Genomic DNA, 13,075 nt, shown 5'->3' on the forward strand with positions numbered 1-13,075 from the left:
GCCCTGCAGAGTTTTCGTCAGGTGGAGAAGTTCTTCAAAAGTCCGCCACATTCAGTCGGACGTGAATAGGGATCGGGGGGTTGTACCGGTGGTAAAGGCAACGTTACACCACCCTCCCCCCCCTCAAACCATTTCCATTCGAGTCTTGGGCGTATTCTTAATTAGCGCCAACAACCCCTCCAGGCGGCGACACTTTTCCTGTTCGCAGCGACACCGTTTCATTAAGGATTCTATCAGCGTCTTCCAGGCTCGCTAGTTTAATCATCTTGATTAGAGCTAACCTCGTCTTTTCTCTTTGCTTCCCGGCGAGGCATACGTTTGCGACATTCGCAAACTACCACCTCCTCTCTCCATCTGGCGTTGAATAGGCCTCGACGTTGCGAAAACTGTATGCAGCAAACTTGAGTTAGTCCAAGTCCAGTTCTCCTTAACAACAGAACATTAGAGAGCAAGTTCTAAGACACATTTCGTTCACCACCGGGTAGTCGAAAGTCCGAACTTTACTTCGATACAACTCTACATAGGAAGCAGAAACGGGCATAGGCTATGGAGGCAATTCGGGCCTTCGCCCGAGGCCTCGAGCTTCAGGGGGCCCGCAGCGCAACAGCCCGTGAGGGCCATGGCCTACCAACCGACTAAAGGTCTCACTCCCAGCTGCCGAGGTGGGAGGGTGTCGTATGGTCAGCACGACGAACCCCTAGTCGTTGTTGTAGGTTTCAGTGACCGGGTTTCGCTACGTAGATCCACAGTTTCCTCGAGATGGTGCGTGGCCACCGGTCTCATGCGACTTGCAGCCCAAGCTGGCGAATTTGGTTTGACTGCAGTAACAGGAAGTGCTTTCGCGACAATGGCTATCTTACCGTTTCCTGCATCCAAATTTGTAGTTTCACGTACGAGCACCACGGGCAATTAAGTTTGCGTAGTAATTTTCATTAACAAATATATTGAACTGGAAATATTCTGAATAATTATAATTTTTCGATGTCCGAAATGGAACATGCCTGCGAATGAAAATCAACACTTATCAAATTACATGAATGATATTGGCCAGAGGGAAGTAAATGATTCCATTAGATCCAGTTGTTTTCAACTAATTTAAAGGAAGTTTTATGTTTGTCAACGAGCCTAGACATAATCGAACTATTACTCTCCATGATTATACCATATATTTTGTTGTTATGAATATTAAAATTCTAGGGAACATATTCATTAACGAATACAGTTTAAAAAAATGTTCGGATCGACTTTTAAGAAACTATTTAAAGGGACGCCAGTCTCACGGAGGTTGAGAACCACTGCTTTACAAAATTTATCATTGTCATAAGTGTAATCCGTATTTAATGCTCAAAAGAAAAAGTTTGCCAGCAATATTGAAGACAAGAAGATGAAGAAAAAATAACCAGTAGTTGTCACTACTGTCAAGAATGTCGTTTTCCTATGATATTATTGAAACTCAAATTAGATTTATATATATTAGTGCTTCCTTTTTTGTTATTTATAATACTTATAATAAAAATGTCACGTACAGTTACAACGTTTGTCTTTTGAGCAGTTTATATTACTATCTTTTAATGCAGATAAGGAAACTAATTTGCTTATGTAAATGACTTCTGAGTTTTATTTGTACAACACATTCATGTAATTAAATCGCTTCAAACGTCAATCAGTAGCTATTTATGTTGACAATCCCGATTGGCTTTTGTTACTGTCTTAAATACATACTTACTTACTATAACTTGTTATATAATACAAATAGAGATAGGAAAGTGGCTGTAGCTGTAATTCCAAGTGACATAAAAACCAAATATCAAAAGATTATGTTTCAATGTTTTTATAGTTCGAAACCCACACATGCGAATGGGCAGACGCCCATATTGCAAAAAAAATAAAAGATGGAGCAAGTGTAAAAATTACTTAAATACATCTACGTATGTAAAACAGAGTAATGCAACAGCATTATTTTATAAAAAGAAGCAATGAAAGTTTTCTTTGATTTAAATGTAGTTAAAAATGACGGTTTGTTTAAAGTTCGATAAAATCGCTGTCCTAATGTTCAAAATTCTACAAAAGATGTAGAAAAACAAATGTACAAAATAAACCAGTAGTGCCCTTTCTTCTAATAATCAAAATTAGTTGTAAACTAATCTTTTCCCCACGTTTAGAGGGAACAGCAATTCTCTCACATTATGATGATCCATTTTTTGTTTAATTTCATGCTGACTGGACTCGAGCTCACAACATATCTATCCATTGCATCTGTGTGATAATTATTAATCTGTGTGACAAGTATTCTATACTCTATTCTGCTGTTAGGGTACACTGAAAAAGTTGTCTGGAGAAATGGAAAATACCGTAAATTTTGGCTGTCAATTAACAAGCGTTAAAAATTATCGTGTCTTTTTTAAAGTATTAAAGGCTATTGGACAACTAACCACAATTTATTTATTTTTAATGATTCAACGCAAATATTATATTTATGTTTCACACTACGGTAATTTATAATCGTTATATATCATTCAGAAGAGACAGGATCGGGAAGAGGGGCGGGGGAGTGGCAATTTATCTACGCGAAGATATTCCTACCAAAATCCTTTCGGAATCACCTGGCGACTACGACCGATCTTCCGAATATATAATTATGGAAACTACCGTCTGTCAACAGAAACTCCTCCTTGCTGTAGTCTATCGACCACCTACCACTCGCCTCGAAAACTTGGAAAACGATATCGCAACATTTCTACCAAAATATTCTCACGCAATTGTTTTGGGAGACATGAATGTCGACCTGTGTACCACCAAAGAGGAGGCTATGCAATTCCGCGATACGTTCTCGGCCTTAAATCTTACAATCTGTCACCTAAACCCAACCCACCACACGGCCACTTCAGACTCCTGGCTTGACGTCATTCTGGTCTCGGACGAAAATCGCGTAACGAGCCATGGCCAAATTCCGGTACCTGGGATTTCCTATCATGATTTAATTCACGTATCATATAACATCCGCGTTCCAAAATTTAAGCCTAAACAAGTATCTTACAGGGACATAAAGAACGTTGACGAAACCCGCTTGAACGAAGACGCTGCACTCGTTCCGTGGCAAGTAATTAGCACGTTATCAACAGTGGACGAGCAAGTTCACCTGTTAAATACATTTATTCTTGAGCTGTTCACTAAACATGCTCCCGTCAGAAAGAAACGGGTCTCACGTCCCCCCTCCCCCTGGCTGACGGACGACGTACGTCGACTTATGGTCACGAGAGACAGAGCTTACACCAAATACAGAAATGACGTAAAAAAAGGTGACTCTAGCACATGCAGCTTCGAAAATTATAGAACCCTGAGGAACCGCTGCAATCAGGAGGTAAGAAAAGCCAAGCGCCGATTCGCATACGAATTGTTCAACCACCAAAATAAACCGGACGTTCTATGGAAAAAGTTGAAAATTCTAGGTGTTGGGAAACAGAAAAAGGACGACTACATTCCTAAGTTTGCACCAGACGTACTGAATAATCATTTTTGTGACCTCCCGACTATTGAAAATAATGTTAAAATTGAAACTATTCGGAACATCGCAACGCACTCCACAAATGCTTCAAAATTTTGCTTGTCCTGGATTTCACCGGAAGACGTTAGAAAATCTTTACTTAAGATAAAATCGTCGGCCGTAGGAGTAGATGAAGTTTCCATTCTCATGATCAAAAAAATCCTCCACCATGTCCTTATTCCCATCACGGACATTTTCAATTTCTCCTTGCTTTCTGACACATTCCCGTCGCTTTGGAAACTCGCCCAGGTACGCCCTATACCTAAAACAAGCAACGAAATCAATTTAAACAATTTTAGACCAATCAGCATCCTCCCAGCTCTGTCTAAGGCTCTAGAACATCTTATTAGTGGTCAAACCCGTGACTTCCTAGCACGAAATAACCTAATAAACGACTTTCAATCTGGGTTCCGTAGCAACCACAGCACATGCACGGCTCTCGTCAGCGTAACCGACGACATTCGGTTAGCCATGGACAATCGACAACTTACAATCCTTGTTCTTCTCGATTTTACCAAAGCTTTCCAAACCATTGATCACGAAATTTTACTCACAAAACTATCATCCCTATTCAGCTTCTCGAACTCTACGGTTAACTGGTTCCGTTCCTACCTGTCTGGACGTCAACAATGTGTCGTCGACCAACATCGAAGATCATCCTGGAAAAGCATCCCTCAAGGCACCGTACTGGGCCCCCTCCTGTTTACACTGTATATTAACGACCTCCTGTCGGTGCTTAATCACTGTAGGTATCACATCTATGCCGACGACTTTCAATTATACTTTTCTTTCCCTCCTCAAGAAATATTGAATGCAACCGAACGTATAAACAACGACCTGAAAAAAATCAACAAGTGGTCTGTAGACCACGGCTTGCACGTCAACCCGACCAAAAGCCAGTGTATGCTCGTAGGCTCCCCAAAGATTCTAAACAGAATTGACGAATTAAATCTCCCTAATCTTACGGTCAACGATAAACACTTGCCTTTCTCTACCTCGGTTAAAAATCTGGGAATTACACTAAACAATAATCTTACCTGGAGAGAACACGTAAACTCCGTGTGTAAAAGAGCTTTCGGTGCACTACACTCTCTTTACCGGCTTAAAAACTTCCTCCCCGAACGTATAAAAACCAAACTTGTTCAATCTCTTGTTTTCCCTATTATTGATTACTGTGACACTGTTTACTCGGACGTTAATTGCGAGCAAGCTAAACGCCTTCAGCGAATCCAGAACGCCTGCGTCCGCTTCGTTTTCGACATAAAATATTCAGAACATTTGACACCGTATTATGCGAAGGTCGAGTGGCTGAAATTAAGTGATAAACGGATTTACCACAACCTTGTGCTACTGTACAAAGCCCTAGAAATAAAAGATCCAAAATACCTTTCCGGGCGGTTTCAATATCTTTCGGACTTTCACTCCCGCAACACCAGATCACGTGAAAAATCTCTGTTATCCATCCCTATCCACAGATCTAACTTCTACGCCAATTCGTTTACCGTTACCTCTGCAGGACACTGGAACAGACTGCCCCCCGAAATCCAAGCCTCCTCCTCAATTGTAACATTCAAAAGACAATTAAAATTATACATGCTAAACAATTGGACCTAGATTAAATTCCCAGAAAGAAATACGTTATACATTTAGCCCACGAAATATGCTTTCTATGTAGGTACTTGTGTGTGAATGTGTGTTTGTGTGTGTGTGTGTGTGCATGTAGAAACTGTATTGCTTTTATTTTTAATTTCTTCTAAGATACTTTTTTCATTGTGTTAGTAAAAATAATGAGCAATGTACGTAATTAATGGTTAATCCAGGGCTTGACTGCTCGTATTCAAACTGTATTGCTTTCATTTTTAGTTTCATTTTACTTTCACTACTTTATTTTTCTTTTATTATTTTATTTTTCATTTATCTTTTTTAATTTTTTAATTGTATACAATTTACTGCAAAGAAAAAATGATCCCTGTAATTAATGGTTAAGTGGAAGAGAAGGCATTAATGCCTTAACTTCGCCATGTAAACAAAGTCGTAAATAAATAAATAAATAAATATATATATATACCGAAAGAGGTTATCGGCGCCATCTTTACTTCTCGTTCTAATCATCTGAGAGAGATGACGAAATGAATACGCATGCGCTCACGATAAAAAAAGAAAAACGGTTGCGTCCAATTTTTGCAAATTAATAGGCAGACTGTTAAATTTTAACGGTAACTTAGTGTAAACGTTACTGTAACTCTGTATACTCTCTCCCAGGGAGGAATCTGGAGCAAAAGAGACGAAAAAAGTTCTGCCCGCGCCAGTAGTGATTTGGGAGAACTGGACCAATGAACGCGTGAGAGGGAAAAGGATTGCATGGAGGGGCAATGAGACTGCAGCTCCAGGCCGTTTGCAGCAGCGTGCATTGTTTTGCTCCGCCCACTTGCTTTCTCCCCTCCTCTGCCGTCTTGGAATTTATTCATTTAAAGTTAAATTTGTTACTTATATCAAGTTAAACCAGAAGGGAGTAAAGGGCACTGGATACGGATAAAGTCCGGGTAAACTATGTATATAAGCGATACTGCAGTCACAAAGACCCTCTTTAGACGAAAGGATTTTCCTTATCATTTTTCTTAACATTTACGTCATAACCAAAATGCTACCGTGTAAAGTGAGAAATTTTATGGCATTTCAGATGCCATGGCATATTTCATGGCATTTCTCAAGGATAGAACCCATCCTATTTCCGTAGCATTTTTCCTAGCACATCCAATCAGAAGCGACCTCTAGGTCACGAGTGCACTTGTAATGGCGGCCGTGTGAGATGTAAACAATGTATCACTTCACATTTTGAAAAGCCGATAACTATTCAACCGAGAGGATTAACGTTTCATATAAAACGGTATTAGGTACAAAACAATGGCGCTGCTTAAGTACATACTTTTCAACGTTTACTGTACACGTATGGAAGAATATTTTAGCTGTTTCAATTGTAAACACCGTGCACGGAGCATAGATGGCGTAACTGGACGAGCCTTTTATGCTGTATATGTTATACAGTGTTACATGAAATTCTTCCGTGTAAAGTACTATCGACTATAAGAGTTTTGGAAGCATTTACATAGCAATTATGGTAGCAAAAATGTTAATGGAAATGCTTCCGTCTAAAGCCGGCTTAAGATTTTAACGTACAGACCAGTCAACACGGAACATATGGGTAGGCTACTGTGAAAGCCGTGACCTCAGCTCGAACTTGCAGAATTTTGTTCTGTGTGGTCTGAATAGCCCCATTATACGATCAAAAAACAAAAAAATGTGAATGGCGTGCCAAAAGTGACATGAATGCCATTTGTCAGACATTTTTTTTTTCAATTCTATTTTGCAGGGCGGAGGAGGGAGAAAAGGAGGGGGGGTGCTTGGGGATCAGAAACGAACCCTTGGTAGTTTATCTCTCTGTGCAACGGGAGTCGAAACGACTGCCAAGACAAGCCACAACGGAACCAGCGATATTACATCACAACGATATAGAGGGTGAAAAAATAATGGCCGCCTGTCTGTTCAATGGCTTGAAAATTGAAGTGCTTCTAATCGAAAACCTCCATGCTTTTTGAGGCATGGTTTTGCAATTTGAATTTGTATTGATATCTTAAAGACCTTCGTGGTAGCTAACGCGGTTATCTTCTTATCAAGAAGTATCGGGTTCGATTCCTGTAAGTGCAGTTTTGTTTAGTCTATCTGAGCATGAAAGTGGGCTTTAAAAACTAACTTTTTATGGTTTTGGTATAGGTGTTTAGTAATATGTCTGTAAGGGAGACTGGGGCACATTTGAACATCGTGAATTTTCCGTCAAAGCAAATAAATTGTACGGACTTGATAGCAGCAATATGAAATGACAGCCTTGCAGATGCGCTGTCAAGCTCTTCAGTTCCTAAACTTTTACGGTGAGATCGTGTGTCAAACTCCTTGGAAAGTAATTCTTCTCGTCAAAATTTGCAAGATAACAATCACAGTGGCGGCAATGGGGTTCAAAAAAGGGGGGGCAAAGACAGTATATTTCCCTTTGTAGGTAAGGTTTAGCCTAGTGCGTAGGCAAAAGTGGCGAAAAGTGGGGGGGGGGCACTGCGTAGAAGGCCCAGGGGGTGAGTTTGGTGATATATTTGGTCGAATTGGTGTTTTAAGTTCACTTTATGCACAGTAAGGCTAATCGGGACCTACAGTTTAAAGTGCGATCCGAAACACTATGTGCCTCCACCGGTATCGAACCCGGGACCCGTTGATTACAAGGCAAAGTTTGTTCATATAATATTACTGCTTATTAATTTATTTGCTTTATTTTACTTCGCTTTTTGTGCCACTTTTGGCTAATTTGCGAAGATGGGGATGAGTGATGACATGATGAAATTGATGAATGGACATTCACAAACATCCATGTCCAGGCCGGGTCTCGAACCCAGGACCCCTGGCGTCGTAGCGCAATGCGCTAATCACTCCGCAACAGGCGCAGGTTATATTACTGCTTATGAATATTATTGTGAAACTTCTATATCTATCAGATTTTCCATATATGAGTGGATTCGTTTGTCATAGTCCTTTGGGGCAGATTTGAACATGACACATTTGAAGTGATCAAAGTTCCCCACAAGTTCATCTTATTAACTAAAGCATTTTTCGCGATTGGAACAGTCCATGTAGTTTATGGATGACATGAACATTGTTCATTGTAAGAAAAATTCGAAGGTTGCTGCAATGGATGGAAAATACATGGGGCAACAGACAATTTCAAAGTCGAGAAACCTAACAAGTTACCTTATTTCGAGAACTCTCTTATTTTGCGATTTGTACCGCATCGCCATCTATGGGAACCCAGTACATAGGCTGAAATTTCATATTGAAGTGCGGTTACACACTTCAGGCAAATCTTGCACACTTTTGCATATGTGCTGCCATCTAGAATGTTTGATGGGAACTAATTCACACACTTTTCACACACGGGTCATGAAACTATTCCACCTTTTGAGGAACCTTTCAGAACGAACTCAAAATTTATACCAGGGCATAATTTCATAATTTTCTGTTGGATTTTGCGTCTCCAGGGACGCAAGAAAAGTTCCCCAAAGGGTTTCCCGGTGTAAAGGTGTCCGAAGTAAGTTTTCAATAATATTAGGTATTATCAATATACCTCAAAGCATGATTTTGGTCAGTTGGAAGGAAACATAAACGAATTTACCCACTCCATGCATGTTCCTTGTCAATACTTGAACTCCATTCTAAGTTATGTATGCAAAAAAAAGAGCCCAGTCGAACTTTGAGTCTATTTTATGCTCGGATAGGCTGGTACTGCTTCTACAATTTAAACTGGGATTCGGACCACAGTGAAGGAGTGACCCTTTCTCAAGATACAAATATCAACCTCACTTCCACATAGTACACCCTGAACTGCATTTTGCATGCTAACGAGGCTCTGGCGTCTGGACCCATGCCCAGTATAATCTGTGGGACGGACCTGTGTTGTGTGCTGTCAATATTTTTTGGTGATTGTCCTTCCATATTTTTCACCTTATCATCTTCATTCATCCACATCTTCGCAATTAGCTAAAGTGGCAGAAACGAGAAGTAAAATAAATAAAACAACTGATTCTGAACCATTGTGGTGCTTCCACAGAGGATCGAACTGGGGACCTCTTGATTACAAGACGGCAGCGTCATGGGTCATTGATTGATTTGGTTCGCCTTTCTGCCACTTTAGCTAATCGCGAAGATGAAGATGATTGATGAAATTGATGGACACCCTCGTACAGGTCGGGATTCAAACTCGGGATCACTGGCGTGGTGCGCTGTGCTAACCACTCCGCCAGTAGTGTCGTGGGACAGGACCCAAGTTTTATATGCACATGACACTACATCAACTCAACTCGGTGAGAAATTGTGTCGCGGCTCTCTGCAGCCTGTATGCATGCCGCGACTCGTCAATTACTGTCGTTTGATTGGGCTCTCGTTAATCTGAAAGGGAGCCTCACTCGCATCTGACCTATCATACGCACACATACACAGCGATGTGTGGCAGTTGCTCCACGTCCTCATGTTATTGTCCCATTGTTTCGCTGGTTGCTAAGAAGAATCGTCCAAATCGGGGGGTTCCCCGCTGGCCACTGCGGGTGGGGCCCCTCCCCTCGTGATCAATACCGCCCGACCCCCTTTTCCAAGGCAAGGCCATCCGCGGACGGGTGGGACTTGGAGCTGGGGTGACGTCAAGGCGACCAGTTTTCGGGGGTCCTCCCTCTGGTTTATTGGAACTGAGCTCTTGAGGTCAAATTTCCTTGGTATTTCTATGCTCCGTCTCAGTTTTAGAAATACCTTAGCACCTTACTTAGAAATTTAGTGTAGTTGGAGCTGTGTTTAGAGAGTGCTCCATGTTTTTGTTATTTTTAAATTACGTCTATTTTTTGCACAGATGGGCTAAACGGCACTGGACCTTCATTTTAAAATTGTTTCGAACCACTGCTCAATGTGCCTCCACCGAACTCGGAACAACGTGCCCCATGGATCTTGCCAACCTTCGTAACGGAGTGGTTAGCACAGCCCACTACAACACCAGGGATCACTGGTTTGAATCCCGACCTGGGTATAGGTTTTTTGATTGATTGATTGAGTTGGTGTTTTGAGTCCACTTTATGCACAGTAAGGCTAATCGGGACTGGACCTACAGTTTAAAGTGCGATCCGAACTACTATGTGCCTCCACCGGGTATCGAATCCGGGACCCCTTGAATACAAGGCGAGCACGCTACAACTGCGCCATCGGTAAAGCCCCGGGTATAAGTGTTCCTTGTGTGTGTCCTTTCATCAATTTGATCACTCATCCTCATCTTCGCTACTAGAGAAATGTGACAGAAAAGCGAGGTAAAATAAACCAAATCAGTCAATTCATGGATCAGATGAGAAACCGATATGTGTAAAATTCACTGCCTACTTTATTCACTGATCGAGTGATTAATTATTGTTATTTGTTGCTCCACTTTGGGCGACCGGGATGAGTGATGATATGAACACTGATGAACGGACAATCACAATGCCCAAGCGGTATTCGAGATCGGGACATTGGCGTCGTAGCGTGCTGTGGTAACCATTCCGACATGGAGATCGTCGGCTACCTATTTATGAATAAAAATATCTAATGCGAACTGATTTTGTTTGTATGAGGTAGTACTTTCCAGTACTTCTAGTACACCAAATAGATATTATACCTGCATCTGACCCAGGTTGTGGGAATTCCGGGTTCGAATCCCGGCTTGAGAATGGGTGTTCCTTGTGAGTGTCTCTTCATCATGATAAGTGATGATATGATGAAATTGATGAATGACCAGGCCGGGAGTCGAACCCGGGACGCCCAGCGTCGTAGCGCGATGTCTCTTCATCAACTTCATCTTGTCACTATTCATCCTTATCTTTGCGATTAGCCAAAAGTAGCAGAAAAGAGAAGCAAAATTAATTAAATCAATCAATTGATTTGTGCTTGTCGCCGACCTAAGCAGTGCCAAGAAAAAGACACTTGGGAATTGTGTCAAATTCTTGCAAATGGTAGCCTAGACGTGATTGTACGCTACAACAGCTCTTTGAATTACATTCTGCCAGTGGATCTATCGATGACACAGCGACCAAAACCAAAACACACAGACGCTAACTTTCCGCTGTCAGTCACTAACGCCACCAAGTGTAGCGCCTACTTCTGGAAACAGGTTTGTCGACAGCGAAGAGTTTTTCCTTGCGTCTGCACGGACGCTTGAAATAGCAACCGAAATGCGTTTGAGCCATTTCCAGAAGAGGTTCCAGTAAACAGCTTTAAGTGCAGTTGACGAAAAGGAGAGGGCGCTGCTGAATGAAAAATCAAACGAAAACAATATTTCTTTTTGTGGCCCGCTGCGATTCATTTCAGGCAACTACTGCAAGCGAAGATATTTATAGGAACGTTGACTCTCGGTTGCATGCCAAGTCGTGAAATTGTCTGAAATGAGTAAATACACACACACACACACACACATACAGAGAGAGAGAGAGAGAGAGAGAGAGAGAGAGAGAGAGAGAGAGATGTAGCGCCTTTACGATTTTATTTTCCCTTCGTAGAGGAAATGTCGTTCCGGTCCTCTTCTATCACCACTTGCATTTCCATGACAACCATAATAAGTTTTCGAATTGAGCTAGTTTCTGGAGAGGCTCAAGTCTGACAGCCCCCACCTACTGAAACACACACTAACACTCTGTTGATATATTGTGTACAAAGTAGGACGCACATTGTTTCATCATAAAGTGCTCTCTCTTACAAGTTTGTAAAGTAAGTATTAATAACCACGTGATTTCTGCAGAATATTTCAAGTGGTCGAGAGCTAACTTGACTTACATATAATTAACAAGATGATTCCTGGAGAATATTGCAAGTGTTTGAGAGCTAAATTTACTCACATCTTCCTAACAGAATGATTCCTGCAGACGATTTCCAGCGTTTGACATCTAACTTAACTCACATCTTCATAACAAGGGGTTGAGAGCTAACTTAACTCTCGTCTTCAGAACACGGTGACTTCTGCAGAAACTAGACGACGTTTGAGCACGATTGGAACATACGCCTAAAAAAATTCCCCCGCGCCTTGCACAAGAAATAGACATTTGCATGACGTCTGTATGGCGAGCTACCAAGCTGTTAAACCTGAAGCCATACATTATAAGAATTGAGAGAAAATATCAGGAAAGAAATTGAAGCAATTTCGGTAAAGTAACTGTGATACGTGTTAGTGAAAATTTCCTTACAAAATGCCGTAAATGTGTGCATGCAGGAGGACATCATTTCCAACAGCTCTTGTAACATGGTACGTGCTCATTTTAATTGTAACTGTCCATGTAATTGTACGAGCTTATTTCATTACATAGCTAGCGGTTTCATTTACGCGGATGTAGCATCCAGTTTACCGGCAGACGCGCTCTCGCTGCCCGGTGTGATAGCCGCCGCTCCGCGGAATACTCGGCCGTGAATGCACTGTAGTTTCAAACCTTCCCAACTGTAGGCGCCACTTGAAGAGTTGTCTGGCGCCCTGGCAAACGATAATGAGGCATTTGGGGCTTTGATGTTTACCCCTGTCTTTTGCAAACCTAAAAGTTCTTTAATCACCTCAGAGGCTCCGGCGAAGATAAATATCTGTCGCTTTGATGAAAAGCGGCTCCCCATTATGCTCCTCTTAAACCCAGAACCGGCGGCCTTTTAAAGGGATGTAAAGAGACCAGGCAGAAATTCACTCGCGCCTGTAATAGAGGGAAGCGTTATTAAAATGCAGGAATTAATTAGTCGTTGGGGTAGGTAACTTTAAGAATTTAAGGGGTTTGCAACACTGTTTATGGACGTCAGTAGGTAAAGGCGATAAAAATAATTTTAGTTGGGCAACAATTTCAATTTGAATTCCTCTTTTCTACATGTAGGAACAGAGTGTGGGTTAGACAATGCCTGTGAAGAGACTGCTTGCATGACGTCATTACTGGTAGGTTGCAAGACATCAGCGCC

The sequence above is a fragment of the Lepisma saccharinum genome, chromosome 1 (genome assembly GCF_977018435.1).
Source record: "Lepisma saccharinum chromosome 1, izLepSacc3.1, whole genome shotgun sequence".
NCBI lineage: Eukaryota > Metazoa > Arthropoda > Insecta > Zygentoma > Lepismatidae > Lepisma > Lepisma saccharinum.